At 38.2% G+C, this 24,271-nt stretch overlaps 3 pseudogenes; 1 reads left to right on the top strand and 2 right to left on the bottom strand.

Annotated features, from left to right (window-relative positions):
* Positions 1–13,564: 13,564 nt before the first annotated feature.
* On the bottom strand, positions 13,565–15,585 carry LOC128134210 (ATP-dependent Clp protease proteolytic subunit-like; annotated as a pseudogene).
* A 512-nt stretch (positions 15,586–16,097) lies between these two features.
* Positions 16,098–21,301, top strand: LOC128134209 (photosystem II CP47 reaction center protein-like; annotated as a pseudogene).
* A 122-nt stretch (positions 21,302–21,423) lies between these two features.
* On the bottom strand, positions 21,424–22,569 carry LOC122198247 (DNA-directed RNA polymerase subunit alpha-like; annotated as a pseudogene).
* Between the last annotated feature and the right edge of the window lie 1,702 nt (positions 22,570–24,271).

The following is a 24,271-nucleotide window of genomic DNA, read 5'->3' as shown; positions in this document are numbered from 1 at the left end:
ATTAAGACATAACTCCATGATCTAAAACCCGTATTACTCCAAACGAAAACAGGGAAATCAAGATCTAGGCTCTAGACGTCCAATAACCACGGAAAGTCCTGGACTTTACTTCCTTGCATCGCCTTTAGGGCTCCAAAAGTCCATGATACTCTCTTTAAGCTTGCATGGTACATCCTAATGGCATAAAGCTTGTACCTTTATGACTTAGCCACACTTAAGGGCTCCAGATCTGAATGGATCTAAGCATGGGACGTCCTTGTCCCCATAGATCTAGCTTTTGAACCAAAACTCAAACAAAAGGAACATGAGGAGATTCTAAGAGGTTGATGAGCAAGGTCAAGACTTGATTACTAGAAAGTGATGAGATTAAGAAGCTACTTCTGGATCTACAATCCCCTTCTTTATTCCTCCAAGCTTTTCTCCTTCTTCAAGCTTCCAAGTAGACGACACACACTCCAAAAATGGCTCACAATCACAAAAAGGAACTATGGTTTCGTGGGTGAGGATTTGGGGTCTCGGGGCTGAAGATGAGGATGAGGGGATGAGAATATGCGGCTTAAGTAGGGCACCAAGTCCCAAAATTAAGGTTTCCCAACCCAGACCAGACTCGCCGAGTCGGCCACTTATTCCGCAACACGGAAGTTGCTCCTCCTCGCCGAGTTCTTCCTAGGACTCGACGAGTTGACTCCTTTACTTAGGGTTTTCCTTTCCTTTCTTAGTTTGTTGGATTGGGGGTGTTACAACTCTCCCCCACTTAAACTAGACTTCTTCCTCAAAGTCCGCTAAGGCCAACTATCCTGCAATCAACTCATAAGATTTCTTCCCGGTGAATACATCAATTCCATTGACCTTCCGCCCGGTCATTCAGCCAAAAACTAATCTTTGAAGATAAAAACCTCGAGAGCACTCTGAGCACCAGCAATCCAGAGAACATGGCTCTCATCTAGTCGACATCCCCTCCAGTACTCCCCGAGTACTTTCACTTGGCATCCAAGGGGCTCACCCCTTTACTCTACACCGACACGGCCTTCCTAAGGCAATGATACCTAATAAAATCTTCTTCCTATCTCTGTGAAGGACATACTCTTCGTTATATCTGCATTTCTAGCCACTCCTAGTGCTAGTTACTTCACTGATACTCACCACATGCTTCCTCCTACTATATCTCAGTGCTAAACACCCAACCAAGCGAATAAATCAGATAATCGTTCGAGTAAAAGATTCATCCCTGCAACAGTTAGACTCTTATGAGAGCTGGGAAATAGGGTCAAACCATTCAACCCTGTTGTGAGTGGCGTAGCACCTCTCAGTCAACTAGCTGTTCCACCAGGAATTCTCTTATCGTTGACCCCGACCGAAGATCCTCCTATCTCCTGTCCGTATTCTGGACGAACCGGGACCACTCTGGTCCCAACTAATCTGCCATAATCTGGGTTACCAGACTCCCACTAGTTACTGCACCCAAGTTCAATCACTGAGTCGCTCTCAGCAACTTCCGAAGAAAACTTCGGCTAACTAAAACTTCTATATATAACTTACCACTTTGGCTCCATAAGTCCTGGGATCCTTGATCCCCTATCTTGACTCTAAGGTCTCTAGCATGTCCCACTTGCGCTGCTAATATCTCACGGGCTTCGCCCACGGGTCTCACTTTACCCATACTACTGAGCGACCCTGCCCCCTGTCTCACTTATCTAGGGCTACACGGGTCTTAAACCATCACGAATCCTCAACGAACTATCCTTTCTCGATCTCCATCGGGCTGACTAGGAGATACGGGGCTCTCCCACACTCCGCTAACAAGGAGTTACGGGCCCTCGTCCACACTCATCTATCTAAGAGATACAGGCCCCCGCCCATACTCCTCTAACTAGCTACTAACAAATGTTGCAGCTATCTCGCAGTCTTACCACACTCTCCATGCTATCTCTACACTGACTACTAATCTGAAAACATCCCATGCCGGACATTCCCTCAATCTGCATCTTGACTCACTCGAGTCCTACTGGTGATGCTCCAACCTGGTTTTCCAAACCAGCCATCAACTAACATGAATGCTAGAACTACACCCGCGGACTTACAACATTCTAACAATATTTGGCTGCTAGTGAATGCTACAGCTGCACCCGCAGACTTACAACACTCTCGACCTAATACTCAACTGCACTTGATTCTTAACTGGGGCCCTAACCTGGTTCCTGAAACCTACTTCCCAAAGCCTAGGAAAAGCGTAAACCAATTGTTGGAACATTTTCTGACCTCTCCGCTCATCCAATCCTTAATCAAGATGACCACTTGACCGTCTCCCGTTCTAACGGAAAAATTTCAAGCCTGGTTTCCCAACCAGTCATCAGCTAATTGTGCATATGCGAACTCAACTTCAGGAAGTTTTCCCCAACTCCTCGCCAATGTGCTCCTCCATCCAAACAGCCACTTGGGCTGCTTTCCTCCTAAACAATGATGCGAACCCAATCCAGTCTCGCACTTACTTCTGCTTCTGATCACTCAGGTGGTTCTCCCTCACTTTGATTCCACTAGCTCCTTACAGCTTACAGCTTGATAAGGATTCTCAATCTTTTTCTCCATCTAATGGTCCACCTACTGACAACCAATACTTACTATTGCTAGTGCTACAAAACTAACCAATACCGAATCTAAACCACTCTAAAAGACTAAAAGAATACCTCCTGATCCCCTCTCACACTTGCTACAGTGACTGCATCCTGAGAACCTGCTTACAAGGACACATCTTCGAACTACTACTCTAACATCCAAGGTATGCAGATGGCATATGAATTAATCACAAGCAGTAAATATAACATTCTGAAATACACTTACTAACATCGATGCAATACCATAACAATAAAATGATAAACGGAAGTTAAATTTGAAATACATACCAGCGGTCTATTACGACTCGATCTTCACATCCTGCGGAACCATGGGCATTGAGACTTAAACTCCCTCCCTTCTCCGAAGTATCGGTGAAGAAACCTAAGCTGCCTTAACCACTACACGGGGGCAACATGTCATGATATGTACGGGCTGATGACAACGATGACACAACTCAACCTCCACTATGCATTCCTGACGATTGTAACCCTTCCACCCGCACTTGTCGCACTTAGATCTGACGTGAATTTTATCATGTCTCCCTTTACCCCTTTTGCATTCACTACAACTGCTCAACTTGTTGAGCCTGACTAGAGGTTCGCTTCCTCTTCCCTAACTGCCCATCTAACCCAATTTATTGCTCCCGAGCTACTCCGACTACCCCATCAATCGTCTGAACAGTCGCTGTCAGATCCTGGAACCTAGCGGTTACTCTATCCGTAACACACTCAATAATGCCGGGTAACTCCTTACGTACAGCTCACGAAACCTCCACATTGATACAATCCTGTAGTGAACTCTCCTGAAGACAAGGTGTGTAACTCACCTCCGATCCCTGATGACAAGAGCTAATAACGGGACCCTCCCTTCTGAGGGATCCAAGAGATCCATAGACATTGCGCCCCAGAGGAGCTCCTAACATGGCCACCATCTCAGTGCGAAAGGCTCCCAGTCTTTCATCCAAAATCTCTAAAATACCTTCCTTGACCGTAACAAAGATCACAGAAGTCTGGTCTAGAATACTACACGTAATCTCTATTGATACTAACGCTTTCATCTGCTCCCTGAGCTGCTCGGCTCCTGAACTCGAGCCTAACTCCTCACTAGCACCTGAACTGCCCACTGGCCTACCCCGTAGCTATTGGATTAGTGTCTAAGGCTGTAACTATATTTGGTAAGTACTTGACCCGGTTGTGCATGGTCCTTTTGGGCTGCCTTCACCATAGCAACTTGACAAGGTGATTTATTTAGAGAGAAGAGATATTATTATTAATGTATTATAAGAATAATATGTTAAAGGAATAATAATATTATTTGATTGATATAAGTCATAAATTAATTAAGAATTAATTTGGTGACTTAAAGAGATTAATTGAATAAAGGGGCATAAACTGTCAATGTGTGATAGTTGTGTTTTAGGCTATGAATCCTTATGGATATGGGAAGGGACGATTTTAAGGATATGGATATCCTCGAAATCGTCCAAGGCCTTATCTAGAAGGATCTTTGGATTGCTTTGAGGCTATGTTATCCAATTAGGGTTTAAGGTAAAACCCTAGGAGCTCATAGTATAAATAGACCCTTAGGGTTGGAGAAATCGGCCACTCTATGCATGAGGAAACCCTAGAGCCGATTTCTCACCTCTCTCCCTCTCTCAAATCATCTTCTTGCTAGTAGGTGTTTGTAAGCCATTAGAGGAGTGACAATTATGACTCTAATCTCCAAGGAAAAGAAGTTTTCAAGCAAGTAACTCAAGGTATTCTTCTAGATTTGATTTCATATGTTATGAATTGTTTGTTTACATTAGATATACGATTCAAAGTCTTGGATACAAAGCATGTTCAATTAGAGAAACCTAGATCCAAGCATTAGGGTTTGCATGTGCACATAGGAAAGTTATTATGGCTCAAACCCATTAGTGGTATCAGAGCCTTGATTGGTTTCAATTGAATATGATGCTTAACTACTTTGCTTGCTGAAAATCATTTTTCTTGGCCTCTACCCGACCCAACTCGGCGAGTCAGTGTCTGGACTCGACGAGTTGGCCCTACTCAGCGAGTCCGAGCGTCAGTCAGAGGATATTTCGGGATTTTGTTGCTGTTTTGTCTTGGATTTGATACCTAAATCGTTTTGTTATGTTAAAATCTGAATTTTGACTTAATTTTATGATTATCCTTAACATAACAATAAATAATTTCAAATCTTTTAAATATTGGTTATTTATATGATAAATATGGACTATTTAAAATTATTTGGTAATTATCTAATGACTAAAATTGGATTAGGTCAAATATAGATAATTATGAAATTAGTTATTTGAATTATTTGTTATTTGATCCCTTTAGTTTTGAAGAGTTCAAAATTTGTCCCGAAGTTATGAGATTTAAATTTTGTGATTAAAAGTTTAATTTAGAATAATTTAAATTTCAACCCCTAGAGTTTTACAAGTTTAAAATTCAACCCTATACTATTATATTATTAAAGCTTAATGAATATATATAAGTATAATTAAAATGCTAGTCTTACCGTTAGTAGGCCTCATTCACGAAGCTGATCTATAAGGTGGGTATAAGGTTGCTGCCTATAAAATGGCGCTTAATGGGTGTACACTCACACCCACTGCTTACTTGACTGGTGGAGGGTCGTTAGCCGAACGGGTAGGATAAGGCAACTCTCTCTTCTCATTAAAAGTATAATGTTAAAATATAAAGTAACTACATGTTTTTCCAAATTCCCAATCCTAGTTACTTTAGGCAAAAGTGAATTGATGCAATCCCATGAAATTACACTTTGCACCCTTGCTAAGAAGTTAGTGGAGCATGTGTGGTTTACCGGCACACTAATTGGTTCTAAGAAAAGGTGGAAAAGGGTGATTCTTTGTGTGTCATAATTCGGTGGAGCGTGTGTGGTTTACCGACACATCAAATAGGTGATTATAACAAAGAAGGCACCATGTAGATTTGCATGGTTATTCACACCCACTTTGTGATCCTCGGTATCCCAGTCACAAACGAGAGGGGTATATCGAGATTTAAACATGTCATTGAAAAGTTCAATGAATCTCCAAGAAAACCTAGGAATTCTCAATGCATTTAAAACTTAAGGTTATGTTTTCATGGTGAAGAATTAGTGAATCGTCATTCACTTACCTCCAAAATTATTTGCATGTTGGATTACGACATCCCTTTTCTAATATGTGAATAATGTTGTTGGGTCCTTGCCCTAATTTTTCATTTTGGGTGTTTAATTAGGGATTCAATACTAATAAAACTTTGTCCTTTCTATTTGTATATATCGACGCTAACAACGTTGCTGCTAACTCATTCACGTTAATGAGTCTTTGTCAAAAAGTGACTTTTGATGGATCAAACTTTAGCGAATGGATAAGATACATTCGCACGATCGCATGCTATGAGGACAAAGAGTATGTCCACGACGAAAAGCTCGAGAAGGTCAACCCAGAAATCGCTACTATCGAAGAGATGGCTATCTTTGAGACCCATGAATGTGATGCAACGAAGGTCCATTGCATCATGATAGCCACAATGAACCCCGAATTCCAAAATTCCTATGAGGACATGTATCCTTATGAGATGCATCTAGACTTGATGGAGAGATATCACCAAAGCGCGAGGCAAGAGCGCTATGAGATCATAACGAATATGATCACTGCTAAAACGGGAAGTGGAGAGTCTCTAACTGTGCACTTGCAAAAGAGGCAAAGGTATGTTGATCGTCTTCTCAAGTTGAATGTCAACTGTGGGGAAGATTTGTCTATCGACATTGTTCTTCCCTCCTTTCCCTCATGCTACAACCAATTTAGGATGACCTACCACATGAACAAGGAAGAGGTCACACTAAGCAAACTCCAAGAGCTACTAAGGACTGCTGAGAGCAACCTCAAGGACAAGTATGTTGCACCAACTCCCAATCCACCCGCTGCTCCTGTTTTGGCTATTAGGCAGGGAAGGGGCAAGAAGAGGAAGGCTTCGTGAAAGAACCACCACAAGGGAAAGTCCCAAGATGGTTCCTCTTCTAGTGGGACCAAGGTTGATCCTGCTAAGCCCAACCCTAACCCAAAGGAGGCAGAGTGCCATCATTGCCACAAAAATAGGGCATTGGAAGAGAAGCTGCCCGGAATATCTGCAAGCCATCAAGGATGGAAAGATCAAGCCATCTTTTGCAGGTATATACACAATTAAATCTAATGATTCATCTCATGCTATTTCTTGGGTTCTTGATACAGGATGTGGTTACCACATTTGTTCTGATTTGCAAGGACTAGGAAGAAATAGGGATGTAGAGGCTAGAAGAATAAATCTAATCATGGGGAACAGAAGATCGTCGCCTGTGACCAAGATTGGAGTGTATTCTTTAGTGCTTAGGAATGGTTTAAGTTTAGATTTGAACAATTGTTGCTATTCGCCAGAAATGGCTAGAAACATCATTTCATTTCATGGTTTGTTTAGACAAGGATTTAGATATTCGTTTAATAATGAGAATGGTTCGATTTATGCTTATCTAAATGGTGTTTTATATTTTGAAGCAATGCCTTGTAATGGAATTTATGAAACTATTATGGTTGTAGATAACCTAGGAAATGATGTGTTGTGTATGGATTCTTCCAATAGTATGCATAAAGCATTTTTGTGGCATTGTCTTCTTGGACATGTCAACAAGAAGCACATAGCCCAACTCCAAAAGGATGGAGTGTTGGAGTCATTCAAACTTAGGGAAGATGACACATGCGAATCTTGCTTACTTGGAAAGATGACCAAGTCACCCTTCACTAGCACTTGTGAGAAGGGTGAGGGTTTATTGGATCTCATACATACCAATGTATGTGCGCCCTTTAGATCCACCACAAAGGATGGGAATCACTTCTATGTGACTTTCACCGATGATTATAGTAGATATGGGTATATTTACTTAATCAAGCACAAGTCAGAAACGTTTGAAAAGTTCAAAGAGTTCAAAAATGAAGTGGAGAATCAATTGGGTAGGAAAATCAAGATGCTTCGATCCGATAGAGGAGGAGAGTACCTAAGTCTTGAATTCCACGACTATCTCAAGGAATGCGGAATAGTTTCGCAATTGATGCCACCTAGGACACCACAATTGAATGGTGTGGCAGAAAGGCGTAATTGAACCTTGTTAGACATGGTCCGTTCTATGATGAGTCGTGCTTCACTACCTATCTCATTCTGGGGGTATACCTTATAGACTGCCACCCATATCCTTAACCAAGTCCCTATAAAGAAGGTTGCCAAAACACCTCACGAGATGTGGACAAGGAAGGCTCCTTTGTTGGCACATATCAAGATTTGGGGCTGTGAGGTTTTCGTAAGACGAGAGACTCACGACAAGCTCGAACCTCGTAGTGAGCAATGTATTTTCATCGGCTACCCGTAGAGATCCTTTGGATATCTCTTCTATAGACCGAGTGACAATGTTGTCTTCGTTGCGAGGAGAGGGGTTTTCCGAGAGCGAGAACTCATAAGCCAAGGAGACAATGGGAGACAGATCGATCTTGAAGAGCTTCAAGAGTCGAGTGATGAAGGAACCTCCACCGCTAGCACTCAACCCGAAGAGGAAACTCCGGTTGAACCAATTGACGAGTCCTTACCTCTTAGACGTTCCGAAAGATTTAGAGTTCAACCCCAGTTTTATGGTTTTCATATTACTATCGAAGGGGACACGTATATTAGTGATGATACACTAATAAATCTAGATGAACCTAATAGCTATAAGGAGGCCATGGCAGGCCCAGAGTCTACAAAATGGAAAGAGGCGATGGACAACGAGATTCAGTCCATGTATGACAACCAAGTTTGGAATTTGGTTGACAATGTGCCCGGACGTAAGACGGTTGGGTGCAAATGGATCTTCAAGAAGAAGACCGACGTGGATGGGAATGTACACACGTATAAGGCACGACTGGTGGCGAAGGGCTATACTCAAACTCCCAGAGTTGACTATGATGAGACCTTCTCGCCAGTTGCGAAGATAAAATCTATTAGGGTGATGCTAGCCATTGCTGCATTTCATGACTATGAGATATAGAAAATGGATTTCAAGACCGCTTTCCTTAATGGGAAGTTGGCTGGGGATGTTTACATGGCTCAGCCAGAGGGTTTTGTCGATGCCAAGCATCCCAATAGAGTGTGCAAGCTTGAAAAGTCCATTTATGGAATTAAGCAAGCATCTCGCAGATGGAATCTTTGCTTTGATGAGAAAGTCAAAGAGTTTGGATTTGTACAAAGCGAAGATGAATCGTGTATATATGTCAAAGCCAGTGGGAGTATAGTTAGCTTTCTCGTTTTGTAGGTCGATGACATACTGCTAATGGGAAACGACATCCCGACTTTGTAGGAAGTTAAGTCCTGGCTCGGGAAGTGTTTCGCTATGAAGGACCTCGGAGAGGCTTCCTATATTTTGGGAATATGGATAATGAGAGAACGAAGTAAGAGAGTAATAGGACTTAGTCAGAATACTTACCTAGATAAAGTACTAAAACGTTTTAGTATGGAAAACTCGAAGAAGGGAGAACTACCGATACAAAGTAATGCCAACTTGAGTAAGACTCAAAGTCCAAGTATTAAAGCCAAGATAGCTGAGATGAGCCGAGTACCTTACGATTCTGTAGTTGGCTTAATCATGTACGCTATGACTTGTACTCGCCCTGATATGGCCTTTGCTTTGAGTAGGGTCAGTAGATATCAAGGGAACCCTGGCAGAGCTCATTGGATTGCGGTTAAGAATATCCTTAAGTACCTTCAGAGAACCAAGGAATGGTTTCTAGTCCTCGGAGGGAATGATGACTTAAAGGTGCGAGGGTATAGTGACGCCAATTTCCAGACCGACAGGGACAACTACCGTTCGCAGTCGAGCTGGGTCTTTACCCTAAATGGAGGAGCAGTGACTTGGAAAAGTTCCAAGCAGGAAACTATAGCTGATTCAACGTGCAAATCAGAGTATATTGCAGCGAGCGAAGCGTTAAAGGAGGCGATATGGTTGAAGAACTTCATTGGTGACCTTGGAGTTGTGCCTGCCATAAAGGAGCCTATGGAAATTTTATGTGATAATGAAGGAGCGGTTTCCTTGACCAAGGAACCAAGGGATCATGGTAGATCTCGGCATATCGACAGAAAATATCACTTTATTAGACATCGAGTAGAAGAAGGACACCTCGTGGTTAAGAGGATATCATCAGAAGATAACCCAACAAATCCGCTTACGAAGGCACTGAGTAGGGTTAAGCACTTGCAGCACGCTAGGAGCATTGGACTTAAGGATGATATTAGTTTAGATTAGATAGTTTTAGAAACATATAATAGATAAATGTATTTGACATTTGATGATTAAATAAAGAAGTATTATTTATAAGTAAGGTTACTGTCTTATGTTAATTGTTTAACTATTGTTTCACTTTGCATGTTTTTACTTCCAAAATAATTAACTTTGTTAAGAATAATCGAATTATTCAAATAGTCCACAATCGTTCATGTGTTGGAAGTAGATATAAATGAATATTTTCATGAACTGGTGTGTAGATTGTCTAAATGGTATTAGACATAGCAAAGGTTTGCTACAACATTCATGAGTGCTTATGAACAAGTTTTAAGCATTGGAATAAACCCGTGCTTGCTGGAATCACTTTATGGAATGTGACAAAAGTGATCGCAAGACGATAATATCATATGGTCTTAAAACCTAAATATATGGTTTATTATTTATTAATTGGTTGTGCATTGATAATGTGAAACTGCATCAGTAAATTGATGTTATAAAACACATTGTTGTGTATAATTGATTGGTGGATAAGTAAATGCATATAAGTCGAAGTTTATCTGTTACTTCTATCCTAAGAGGGTAAAAGCGATATCACGGTCGCTCGATGATTTGATTTGACTTATGTGTCGGGCTCAGTCAGGACTGAATTGATGTGTTCATTTAAGTTCTATCTCAAATAAATCTGAGATCGAGAAACCAACTGCTGGACAATTAGTTCCATGAGATTGTCCGCACAATATCTAAACAGAGGACTGTATGATCCCTTATCTAAAGGACAGGTTACTGATGAGATCAGAGTTGACAGCGTCTTTGAGAGCTACGATTGCTAATCGGATTGTGTTTGCATTTATAGTTACTAGACTTATCCAAGTGGGAGACTGTTGGATTAGTGTCTAAGGCCGTAACTATATTTGGTAAGTACTTGACCTGGTTGTGCATGGTCCTTTTGGGTTGCCTTCACCATAGCAACTTGACAAGGTGATTTATTTAGAGAGAAGAGATATTATTATTAATGTATTATAAGAATAATATGTTAAAGGAATAATAATATTATTTGATTGATATAAGTCATAAATCAATTAGGAATTAATTTGGTGACTTAAAGAGATTAATTAAATAAAGGGGCATAAACTGTCAATGTGTGATAGTTGTGTTTTAGGCTATTAATCCTTATGGATATGGGAAGGGACGATTTTAAGGATATGGATATCCTAGAAATCGTCCAAGGCCTTATCTAGAAGGATCTTTGGATTGCTTTGAGGCTAAGTTATCCAATTAGGGTTTAAGGTAAAACCCTAGGAGCTCATAGTATAAATAGACCCTTAGGGTTGGAGAAATCGGCCACTCTATGCATGAGGAAACCCTAGAGCCGATTTCTCACCTCTCGCCCTCTCTCAAATCATCTTCTTGATAGTAGGTGTTTGTAAGCCATTAGAGGAGTGACAACTGTGACTCTAAGCTCCAAGGAAAAGAAGTTTTGAAGCAAGTAACTCAAGGTATTCTTCTAGATTTGATTTCATATGTTATGAATTGTTTGTTTACATTAGATCTATGATTCAAAGTCTTAGATACAACGCATGTTCAATTAGAGAAACCTAGATCCAAGCATTAGGGTTTGTATGTGCACATAGGAAAGTTCTTATGGCTCAAACCCATCAGTAGCCTCACCATACTACTACTGCTCCCTGCTACTCTCATCCTAGGCTTGCCCTAAGGTAATCACCATCCCACTCTCCGCCATCAGCTGCATAAGAATTCTATGCTTTCCTTCCCTAACTAGCTTGCGAATACTATTACATATTACTCAGACCAGATAATTCTTCAAATGAGATATCCTACCCTACAACGGTTGGACTCAGACTAGAGTTTCGAAATAGAGCTAGACCTAGCATTCTGGAATTATTTAGTCCTTGCAATATATAACTTAACATATTTGTTTACTAGTTAGTGAAAGACAACTAGAACTCCTAAAAGCACCAAGCAAGCAGCATCCGGACATCGAGTACACATAATCAAGCATAAACTATGCATGCTATCATCCTGACTAATCTGTACTAACATGTAGTTCTCATAAAGTTGAAACACATATAGCAGGCACATAAGGCATCCTCCTTAAACCCTTAGTCCTAATCTAGCATGTTGTTCTAATAAAGCTGATAATCATAACATAAACTTGTATGGGTAATTTGGGAGTACTTACTTGAGCTAGGCTGATTGCATGCACTACACCCTTTTTCTTTTTCTTTTTTCAAAGTTCTTTTTCAAAATCCATTTTGTAAAAAATGATTTCTTTTGAAAAATTCTATACCAATTCCTTAGTTTGAGTTCAGACACACCCGAAAGTGTGCCTGAATCCCTCAAACCAAGGTTCTGATACAAACTTGTAACATCCCAAAAATACAACCCAAAAAAATTTGTTTTTAAAACATCATTAAAACCATCATTTCATTACCAAAGTATAAAATCATAAACTATGTGTTTCAAAATCTCACAATATCTATCACATATCAAATCTCATGTCAAATGTCATATGAAAATATCATAGTAAAACTCCCAGGCTGAAGACTGTGGTGTGTGCCATGCGATCATACCGAGCCCTTCCTTTTGCTAGTGGAAGTACCTGAAACCAAAACTGAAAACTGTAAGCACAAAGCTTTGTGAGCTCCCCCAAACTACCGCATATCATACAATAATGTATAAAGCAAATACTAGGCCTTGCCCACGGCATCGGACCGAAGTCCGGACTAACTAGGGACTCGCCCACTGCATCGGACCGAAGTCTAGAATAACTAGGGCCTTGCCCACTGGATCGGACCGAAGTCCAGACTAACTAGGGCCTCGCCCACTGCATCGGACCGAAGTCCGGAATAACTAGGGCCTTGCCCGCTGCATCGGACCGAAGTCTGGAATAACTAGGGCCTTACCCGCTGCATCGGACTGAAGTCCGGACTAACTAGGGCCTCGCCCACTGCATCGGACCGAAGTCCGGAATAACTAGGGCCTTACTCGCTGCGTCGGACTGAAGTCCGGAATAACTAGGGCCTCGCCCACTGTATCGGACCGAAGTCTGGAATAACTAGGGCCTTGCCCGCTACATCGGAACGAAGTCCGAAATAAACTGAATATAGCATAAACATGATTGTCACATATAACATAATCACATATACAGGCATGAATCACAAAGACATCAAGCATACAAACTACTTCTCGAGATTACCCTGGCATCAGACCCAAGTCCAGAACTACTATCATCTAAACGGGTCGGCATTGTGGTCGCAGACCCGTTCCTACCGGAAGGAAACTCACCTCGCACAACTGAAGACTGGCTGAAGCCTCTGGCTGCTAGTTCATGATCTGAATGAGTCACACATACACCCTAGTACATGTTCCTCGGCGCTAAGGGCATCCCCGAAGCGTGGGGGATTTTGTGACATTTCTTTGGCTGTCTTGTATTTCTAATAAGTTGTTTAATCATTGGCATGTTGAATCATATACATAATGGACTAGTTTAGATCGATCATAACCGCATGATTATGAATTCCTTTTATTGAATAGAATAGTAAATTAAAGTCATAATACATTAATATGAAACTCGGTAGGGGTAATTTCAAATAACGAATTGATGCGAAATCCAGGCTATGTTATTGTCATTCAACCGCTACAAGACAACAATTACATAAGCTTGGGCCTATGTTGCTGACATAAAAACATCTATTTCCATGTCTTCGGAGACAACCCACAGGGTTTTGCCCGTTCTTTGTACATAAACCCTTGTCAGGCTTTCATGTAGTTTCAGCAGTTTTCCCACTTCCATGATGAATTCTCCCGTTGCTACTTCAGAAAAAGAACCAGCAGGTTGATGGATCATTACCCTGATGATATAAGAAAATAAAAGATTTCTTTATTTCGCATGATAAAGGGAAGATAAAACAAAGATAAAATAATAATAAGAAAAAACGATAGAATCGAACAATCGTATGGGCATTATGCATTGCATACGGCTCTACAATAAAATTGACCCTTGCCTTACATCAAATAAAGAAAAAATAGGATCAATCAGACCCCGATCGGTAAATGATCGGCTTACCACCCTTCCTTTCGGAGGAATTCAAAAATACTATGATGGCTCCGTTGCTTTATATATTTTATTTATTATATTTTTTTGTCTGTGATTTGTCTGTGATTAAGCAATCCCAAAGTTGCTTTTTTATTTGATCAAATAAACTAAGGAAAAAATAATCTTGTTTTTTTTTTCGCTCTATAAATATTGTTAAGAGACCTCTGGTGTGAAAAAAAGTTTGTGACGCTGGACTGGACATCCGATAAGAAAATCGGAAATACCTTTTTCTCATATTACTCTCTCAATACACAATCTAATGTTTTGAAAACAAAATTTCTTATATCGAATGCAAAGTGTCATGCTATTATTACTTAATATTCATATTTCATATGGCGAAGGCATGGTCTTCTTTTTTCTCTCAAATGAAAGCCTCATTGGCATCAAGCGTGATGGAATGCTAGACGTTTGGTAATTTCTCCTCCGACCAGGATAAAAGATCCCATTGAAGAGGCTAATCCCATGCATATTGTATGTACATCTGGTTGCAAAAAAATGCCTAGTATCATAAAGAGCCACCCCCGGTATTACCCATCCGCCAAGAGAGTTTATAAACAAATACAGATCTTTGGTATCATCCTCGATACTGAGATATATCATAAGACCAATACGTTGATTCGAGATCTCACTATCAACCTCTTGACCTAAAAAAGTAAAATTTCTCAATAAAGTCGGTTGATTAGGGTCAAACCCCTTCGGAACCGTACAGGCATCTTTTCATGCATACGGTTCAAAAAAAAGAATCAATGTGTAAATTCCAATACTTTTTATTTTTTCATAGCAAGTTCCTTCTAACTTATAAAAAAGGATTTTCTTTTATTTTTCACTAAACACGAGATTGTCTTCCTTTCCTTATTAACGTATAATATCAAAAAAGAATTCATTAAACTTATCCAATTAACTTCTCATTGATGGATTATTTCATCGCGATTCAATCCAATTCACGATGTTATTTTCTTGTTCTTAAATGGGCATCTTTAATCTTTTTAGGTTTATGTTCTACTCCGGGTAAAGATCCGCCTGATTTTGATTTGCACATATAGTACAAATGCTCCCATTACCACTTCTTTTTCTTATGCCTTTTTTTTAATTCACGCATTCCATAAAATAGTTGACGGCTTCATGCATATTACTCGATTGATTAACATAAGAGTTTGAAATAACTTCGATCTACTTACAAAAAAGGATTTCTTTCAATCAAATAAAAATAGGAATCATTTATTATATAAAATAGATATATTATCACTTGGTTTTTTTAAACGGAGCCTGGATACTTCAATGTAGTAGTCCAATTAAGCCAACCATAAATTCTTCTAATTGATAATAGTAATCTGAATCACCCCCCCCCCCCAAAAAAAATGCATCTAATTGCACTTCACGCTCCAAATTTTTGATGATTCAATTAATCTTTTGTGGGCGAAACAGAGGATATCTCGATTGGGGAGAAAATGGGGAAATCCTATATGACCCAATATATCTGACATGTCGCACTATATGTCAACCCAAGATGCATCTTCCTCTCCGGGACTTCGAAAAGGCACTTTTGGAACACCAATAGGCATTAAATGAAAGAAAAAAGAACTCAGTACTAGATTTTACTTTGATATGGAAACGTAACAAAGCCTTTATTATCTTTATAATTATCTTTATAATATTGTACTTTATCCTAATCATGTTTTATTCATAAATTAGAAAAATTTATAAAGAAAGTCAGAAAAAATAAGGGAAAATTATTACGAATAGTGTCCTTTAATGATGAACAAGTATGGGCACATTCGCTCATATAAAATGACATTAACCTCCCCATTGCGTATTGGTACTCATCGAGTATAGAATAAATATGCTTCTCTTTGTTCCTATAAACAAAATTGTTCCATTATTACCAACAGAATAGAACAAATATGAACCCTTGCGTTGAAATAATACACTAAAGAGGGGGTCCATAACATAGTCATAGTATATTTCCAATGCAATAAAGTTACGTAGTGTCTTTTTTCTTTCATAAAGGGGTATTTCTGTGGGTTTGCCTTGGTATTGTGTTCATACCATTGTATTGAATGATCCCAGACGGTTGCTTCTTGTTCATATAATGCATACAGCTTTGGTTGTTGGTTGGGCCGGTTCTATGGCCCTGTATGAATTAGCAGTTTTTGATCCTTCTAACCCCGTTCTTGATCCAATGTGGAGACAGGGTATGTTCGTTATACCCTTCATGAATCATTTAGGAATAACCAATTCATGGGGTGGTTGGAGTATCACGGGAGGGGGGGATTATAACCAATCTGAGTATTTGGAGTTACGAAGGTGTGGCCGGAGCGCATATTGTGTTTTCTGGGTTGTGCTTTTTGGCAGCTATCTGGCATTGGGTGTATTGGGATCTAGAAATATTTTCTGATGAACGTATAGGAAAACCTTCTTTGGATTTGCCCAAGATGTTTGGAATACATTTATTTCTTGCGGGTCTGGCTTGCTTTGGTTTTCATGCATTTCACGTAACAGGTTTGTATGGTCCTGGCATATGGGTGTCCTATCCTTATGGACTAACAGGAAAAGTACAAGTTGTAAATCCATCGTGGGGTGTGGAGGTTTTGACCCTTTTATTCTAGGAGGAATGGCCTCTCATCATATTGCGGCAGGGACTTTGGGCATATTAGCAGGCCTATTCCATCCGCCCGCCCCAACGTCTATACAAAGGATTACGTATGGGCAATATTGAAACTGTCCTTTCCAGTAGTATCGCTTCTTTCTTTTTTGCAGCTTTTGTTGTTGCTGGAACTACATCGTATGGTTCAGCGACTACCCCCATCGAATTATTTGGGCCTACTCATTATCAATGGGATAAAGGGTACTTCCAACAAGAAATATGTAGAAGAGTTAGTGTTGGGTTAGCCGAAAATCAAAGTTTATCAGAAGCTTGGTCTAAAATTCCTGAAAAATTAGCCTTTTATGATTACATCGGAAATAATCCCGCAAAAGGGGGATTATTCAGGGCGGGCTCAATGGATAACAGGGATGGAATAGCGGTTGGATGGTTAGGACATCCTATTTTTATAGATAAAGAAGAGCGTGAACTTTTTGGACGTCGTATGCCTACCTTTTTTGAAACATTTCTGGTAGTTTTAGTAGACAGAATCTAAGTATAGTGTTGAACAAGTAGGTGTAACTGTTGAGTTCTACGGTGGCGAACTCAATGGAGTTAGTTATAGTGATCCTGTTACTGTGAAAAAAATATGCTAGACGCGCTCAATTGGGGTAAATTTTTGAATTAGATTGTGCTACTTTGAAATCCGATTGTGTTTTTCGTAGCAGTCCGAGGGTTGGTTTACTTTTGGACATGCTTCATTTGCTTTGCTCTTCTTCTTCGGACACATTTGGTATGGTGCCTGAACCTTGTTTAGAGATGTTTTTGCTGGTATTGACCCATATTTGGATGCTCAAGTAGAATTTGGAGCATTCCAAAAACTTGGAGATCCAACTACAAGAAGGCAAATAGGCTGTTATAACATTTTTTGGTGTCTTTCGAATATTTTTTTTTGATATAGGGTACCAATCTTGATTTGCATCGTCATTTTTTTGTTACTCTTGATCTTTCTATATTCGGGATATGATCCCCCAAAAAAGAAACAAAAAATAAACCGTTATGGAAGCTATAATTGTAAACCACGATCGAATCTATGGAATCATTGCTTTATACATTCCTCTTAGTCTCGACTCTAGGGATAATTTTTTTCGTTATCTTTTTTAGAGAACCTCCAAAAGTTCCAACTAAAAAATAAAAAAAAAATGAAATGATTTTTCATTATCACAATTGAAGTAATAAGCCTCCCAATATTGGGAGGCTCATTACTTCAATTAGTCCCCGTGTTCCTCGAATGGATCTCTTAGTTGTTGAGAAGGTTGCCCAAAAGCGGTATATAAGGTGTACCCAGTAAAACTTACAAGTAAACCATATATAAAGATAGCAACTAGGGTTGTTGTTTCCATTATTATATGACTTCAAGACCACAATGGATCTATGATAAGATCGTTTATTTACAATGAGATGGTATACAAAGTCAACATATTTCAATGAATACAAATGGCTACACAAACTGTTGAGAACGGTGCTAGATCCGGTCCAAGACAAACTACTGTAGGGGATTTATTAAAACCATTGAATTCGAAAATGGTAAAGTAGTTCATGGGTGGGGAACGACCCCTTTGATGGGTGTCGCAATGGCTCTATTTGCGGTATTTCGATCTATTATTTTGGAAATTTATAATTCTTCCATTTTATTGGATGGAATTTCAATGAATTATATCTATAAGAACCCACAAGTCCTAGCTTTTCAATAAAAAATGAATCATTTAGAGCTCGGATCTCTAGCTCATTCTATTTTGGTAGTTCGACCGTGGAATTTCTTTGTTTCTGTATTTCTGGAATATGAGTGTGTGACTTGTTATAATTGATCCTATTGATATTATAGAGAATGGGTTTGTCATCTTGATAGAGATAGTTCTACTTCGTCGGATATTTATTATAGTATCTAGAACACGGAATATATGAAATAGATTAAGAAATATTTGAACTATGATTCATACTTAATATTCAAACCTCGCGGCCGGACTCCAAAAAAATTTCAAAGAATTAGAATTTCTAAATATAAATTGAAATTGTTTCTTCTTTCAAATGCCTATTTATGCTTAGTTTGACTCAAAGACAAATATTTCTTCATATTTTTGGTAATTATCTATTCGTGGAATAAGTGATGATCTGATGGTTCTTGCTCAGGGAATCTTTGGGCTTAACTTAGTATTTTTATTGAATCATCGTGGTTATAGTATGACTCTGGGGATTTAATCGATTCATAGGGCCTTAACAAGAGAATTCCTATCAATAATCAAGAAAACAAATACTAAACATTATATATAAAAACAAATAAAAGAAAAAGAAAGAAATAGGGAAGAGAGGATTCAAGAGGCCCGTAAGGATCAAGATAAAGACGACTGAGCCAACTTGATATTTTGGTATTATCGCCACAAAGAAGAACTTTCGGATTTTTTATTCGTATCTTCAAAACAGATGGAGTCGAAAAGTAATAAGTTTCAAACTTTCTATTACATATCCATTCGAACCAATATTTTGGTGTTTTTGCTTGAGTTGTACGAGATGAAAGTCTCATATACAGTTCTCAGAAGGGGGGGGGGGTCGGGCCTATCTCAATAAAGTCTATGATTGGTTTAAAGAAAGTCTCGAGATTCAGGCGATTGCAAATGATATAACTAGTAAATATGTCCCTCCTCATGTAAACATATTTTATTGTCTAGGGGGGATTACGCTTACTTGTCTTTTAGTCCAAGTGGCTACAGGATCTGCTATGACCTTTTACTATTGTCCAACCGTTACTAATGCTTTTGCTTCTATTCAATACATAATGATTGAAGCTAATTTTGGTTGGTTAATCCGATCAGTTCATCGATGGTCGGCAAGTATGATGGTCATAATGATGATCCTACATGTATTTCGTGTATATCTCACCGGTGGATTTAAAAAACCTCGCGAATTAACTTGGGTTACAGGTGTGGTTCTGGGTGTATTTACTGCATCTTTTGGTGTAACTGGTTATTCCTTACCTCGAGACCAAGTTGTTTATTGGGCAGTGAAAATTGTAACAGGTGTACCTGAAGCTATTCCTGTAATAGGGTCACCTTTAGTAGAATTATTGCGTGGAAGTGCTAGTGTGGGACAATCCACTTTGACTCATTTTTATAGTTTACACACTTTTGTATTTCCGCTTCTTACTGTCGTAATTATGTTAATGTACTTCCCAATGATACGTAAACAAGGTATTTCTGGTCCTTTATAGAGAAGAGATAGCATAGATCTTTTGAATTCATCATTTATCACTTGGGGTAGGAACAATAGTATTTTATTTCTACAAGTATGGATTATTGAAAATAATAAGACATGTATTTGGATATTTCCCTTGAACTCCGCAATATTTTTATTTGACATAAATAGTTGAAGAGAATTTTCCGAAGAGAAAATGGATTATGGGAGTGTGTGACTTGAACTATTGATTGGTCTGTGTAGATATTTGATTATCTGCCACATTTAATTCACAACCAAATGTGTCTTTGTTCAAATCATCATGTAAGCCCATACAGAGGATAGGCTGGTTCGCTTAAAGAGAATCTTTTCTATGATCAGATAGGAATCATGTCATACATGAGCAGGCTCCGTAAGATCTAGTTCTCCTAACTTCAGATTGAATTTAATAGTATAAAAATGCATTCATTTCCTCTACATTGATGCAATCTGGTATCGGAGTGAAAAAAAAGGGTCTAAAGAACAATAGAGGCTAGGTTATATTAGTAACAAGTAAATCATTTGTATGTGTTTATAAAAGGTCTCTTTGGGGATAAACACCAATCATAAGGTCTGAGACGATCCATAAAGCAATTGATCATATCACGATCTATTTTATAAGCCTACTTGGGTATTGAGTATTTATTTATAAGAACTTAATTTTTTGCACTTGATAGTTTCAACTCGAGAAAAAAGAATCCAGTAAAATTTTTATTTTAATTATATAAAACCATTCATATATCGTATATGTTCATATATCGTATATTCGGGTTTCTAGGTAACATATATTTTATAGGGATTCATTTGTTTCTTTTGATACTTTCTCGATCCGGATGATGAAAAATTATCATGTCCGGTTCCTCCGAGGGATGGATCTATAAGAATTCGCCTATCCCAATAACAAAAAAACCTGACTTGAATGATCTTGTATTAAGAGCGAAATTGGCTAAAGGTATGGATCATAATTATTACGGGGAGCCCGCATGGCCCAATAATCTTTTATATATTTTTCTGGTAGTAATTCTAGGTACTATTGCATGTAACGTAGGCTTAGCGGCTCTAGAACCATCAATGATAGGTGAACCGGCATATCCATCTGTACCTCCTTTGGAAATATTACCCGAATGGTATTTCTTTCTTGTATTTCAAATACTTCGTATAGTACCCAATAAATTATTGGGTGTTCTTTTAATGGTTTCAGTACCTATGGGATTATTAACAGTACCTTTTTTAGAGAATGTTAATAAATTCCAAAATCCATTTCGTCGTCCAGTATTTTTGATTGGTACCACAGTGGCCCTTTGGTTGGGTATTGGTGCAACATTACCTATTGATAAATCCCTAACTTTAGGTCTTTTTTAAATTGATTCAATTGTGAAATAAAATATCACGACGTATGTATCTAGGTAACAGTCGCTTCAAAGTGAATTCTCCCTAGATACATCTATTCAATAAAATTATGAATCTATGCCAATTCCGAATTGTCCTAAAGATTCAAAACCTATTTTCGGACTTTTGTTAAAAAAAAAAGATGAAAAAAAATCCAATGAATTTAAAACTTATTTTTCGGTAAATCAATTAAGAAATTTTTTTCTAGAATGCCTAAAATTTGTTTGACATCTTCTATGCAGAAATGTTCCATTTTCATAAGATCTTCTTGATTGTTATTCAAAAGGTCCAACAATATATATATATATATATATATATATATATATATATATATATATATATATATATATATATATATATATATATATATATCCTTTTGAGACAATTATAGATCCTAGGAGGCAATTCTGATTGGTCAATAAAAATCGATTTCAACGCCATTTTTTTATTTTTTTTGTTAGTTTAGCCAATTTATCATAAAAGGTAAATGGGGGTAAAGGAACCATGTGTTGATTGCCCTCTAAATTTAAATTTTCTTCTTTGGTATGTAAAAAGGGAATCAATAAATCAATCAAATTTCGGGAGGCTTCATAAAGTGCTTCTTTAGGAGTGAAACTTCCATTTTTCCATATTTCGAGAAAGAGTATCTCTTTGTTACCATTTTCATAAAAATGAATACTATGATTCGCATTTCGAATAGGCATGAATACAGGATTTATAGGATAACTTCCATCTTGAAAGGTATTTGGCGCTTTTATAAGATATCTGCGATTCTTCTCTATCTGTAATCCAATAACCAACTCAATGGGTTCTGTCAAGCTAGCTATATGTTGTGTATTATCGAGGATTTCTACATAAGGCGGTAAGATGATATCTTGAGCAGTTACATATTCGGGGCCCCTGACACAAATAGACGCCTCACAAGTTCCATAAAGATTACTTCTCAATACGATTTCTTTTAAATTCATTAAAATTTCATGTACTGATTCTTGAATACCCATTATGGTAGAATATTCGTGTGATATTTTCTCAGATTTTGCGCGTGTGATGGATGTTCCTTCAATTTCTCCAAGCAAAGCTCTTCGCATAGCAATGTCTATTGTGTCTGCTGACCTTTCATAAGCGGAGACAGAATAAAGCGCCCATAACTAAGATGCTTATTGTCTGCTGCTGATTCAACACACTTCCACTGTAGTGTCCGAGTAGATACTGTTATTTTCTCTCGAACCATAATAATATTATTTGATTAGATCATTGAATCATTTATTTCTCTTGTTTCTCTTCCTTTGTTTCTCTTGCTATTGAAATATCTTCAGTTTTTATTTCTACACACGTCTTTTTTTCGGGGGTCTACAACCATTATGTGGCATAGGGGTTACATCCCGCACCAAAGTTAATAGTATACCACTTTTGCGAATAGCTCGTAATGTTGTGTCTCTTCCGAGACCGGGACCTTTAATCATGACTTCTGCTCGTTGCATACCTTGATCTACTACTGCACGAATAGCATTTCCTATTGCGGTTTGAGCAGCAAATGGGGTCCCTCTTCTTGTACCTCGAAAGCCAGAGTACCGACAGAGGACCAAGAAACCACTCGCCCCCGTACATCTGTAACAGTCACAATGGTATTATTGAAACTTGCTTGAATATGAATAACCCCCTTTGGTATTTTACGTGTACTCTTACGTGAATCAATATGTCCACGTGAACCTTTTTTGGTATAGCTTTTGCCATATTTTATCATCTCATAAATTTGAGTCAAAGATATATGGATATATCCATTTCATGTCAAAACAGATCCCCTTCTTATTTTTATATCGGGTCTTTAACAAGGCTGATTATCCTTGTCTTTGTTTATGTCTTGGGTTGGAACAAATTACTCTAATTCGTCCCCGACGACGGATTAGTCAACATTCTTCACAAATTTTACGAACAGAAGCTCTTATTTTCATATTTCCCACTCTTTACTTTAATTTTGAATCCACTTTTTGGAAGAAAATTAGTTTCTTGAAATTTTCTATTTTGAATCATATTCCTACGAAATAAATAGTGAAGTTAAAAAAACACCTAATCTTTCGAATCTTTGTTTCAGAGTCGATAAATTATACGACCTCTAGTTGAATCATAACGACTTACTTCAATTTTGACTCTATCTCCTGACAATATCCGTATAAAACTACGTCGGATCTTTCCTGAAACATAACCTAGAATCATATCTTCATTATCTAAATGAACCCGGAACATGCCGTTGGGAAGCGATTCAGTAATTAAACCTTCATGAATCCATTTTTGTTCTTTCATTACAGGTAAAACCCCCTTGAAGTATCAACTAGTGGAGGAAGAACCCTATTAGACAACCCACCCCTTCTCTTTTCTTTTTCACAAATAAGAAGTTTCGTATTGAATTCGGATCTTAGAAGGATTACCATATATATAACACAAAATTTCTCCGCCTATTCTTTCTAGTTGAGCCTCTTGGTCTGTCATTATACCCTGAGAGGTAGAAATGAATTACAATCCCCATCCCACCTAAAATTCTAGGAATTCTTTGATAGTTAGAATAGATTCGTAGACCCGGCCGACTGATCCGTTTTAAATTTAAAAGATTTCTATAAGTCCTTTTCCTATTCTGTCTATGTCGCAGGGTTAAAACTAAAAAAGATTTGTTGTTTTCTTAATGTTTTCTCACGTTTTCGATTAAACCCTCTCGTAAAAGTATTTTAACAATACTTTGGCTGATATTAGTAGATGCTACTCGAACCACGCTTTTTCTATACATATCGGCATTTCGTATAGAGGTTATTATGTCAGCAATAGTATCACTACCCATGATTAATTAAAATAATTGGTGCCTCCAAATTTGGATATAATCAACTTGTTTTTTTTTGACGTATTTGTTTATGAATATTAATTTTGAAAGGTATACGTGAGACAAAATCTACTAAATGAATCTTAATATATTTCTTTTAAATACCCTACTATAACCATATCATGCTCTGATTTTATAATAC

Source organism: Lactuca sativa, chromosome 5 (assembly GCF_002870075.4).
Source record: "Lactuca sativa cultivar Salinas chromosome 5, Lsat_Salinas_v11, whole genome shotgun sequence".
NCBI lineage: Eukaryota > Viridiplantae > Streptophyta > Magnoliopsida > Asterales > Asteraceae > Lactuca > Lactuca sativa.
The sequence above is the reverse complement of the archived record's forward strand: the minus strand, read 5'-3'. Positions and strand labels throughout refer to the sequence as shown.